At 42.1% G+C, this 458-nt stretch overlaps 1 protein-coding gene across 1 annotated transcript in view; it reads left to right on the top strand.

Moving 5' to 3' along the window:
• Positions 1-458, top strand: part of LOC119586565 — a 6462-nt gene that overhangs the window by 4143 nt on the left and 1861 nt on the right. The gene's annotated exons all lie outside the window — the stretch shown is intronic.

Raw genomic sequence — 458 nt, 5'->3', positions numbered from 1 at the left:
AAAAGATAGGTTCTGACCCTGAATGCAGTCTCTTACGCCCGACCAATTTCTTCCCACTTTTTTAGTCGTGCAACACACCCACATGCGTGTGACGAATCGCCATCTGTGCAATTAAAGGCGACAATATCTAGAGCGTGTGTCTGAACGTGATGGAACAAATGCGAGTGAATATTGTACTACAGGTGTACGGCGTACATTTATTGCGATCAAATTCTTAAAATGGCTAAAAACTGAAAGGACCAATCCAATCTTTCATATATTGCACGTGAGTGTGTCTGTTCGCTTGTCTATTGGTTGTTGTTGTAAGCGTCTGTGTATATTTGCATGTTTTCTCGAATACAGTATATGTGCGTCAACGCCTGTATTTCAATGCACATTTGTATGTGTGTGACGTTGTGCGCATGTGCGGTGCGTACGTTTGCGCAAGAATAAGCATATTTAGACAGACATATACCCCA

Source organism: Penaeus monodon, chromosome 21, assembly GCF_015228065.2.
Source record: "Penaeus monodon isolate SGIC_2016 chromosome 21, NSTDA_Pmon_1, whole genome shotgun sequence".
Taxonomy (NCBI): Eukaryota; Metazoa; Arthropoda; class Malacostraca; order Decapoda; family Penaeidae; genus Penaeus; species Penaeus monodon.
Note: the sequence above shows the minus strand (reverse complement) of the source record. Positions and strands in the feature narration are given on the sequence as shown.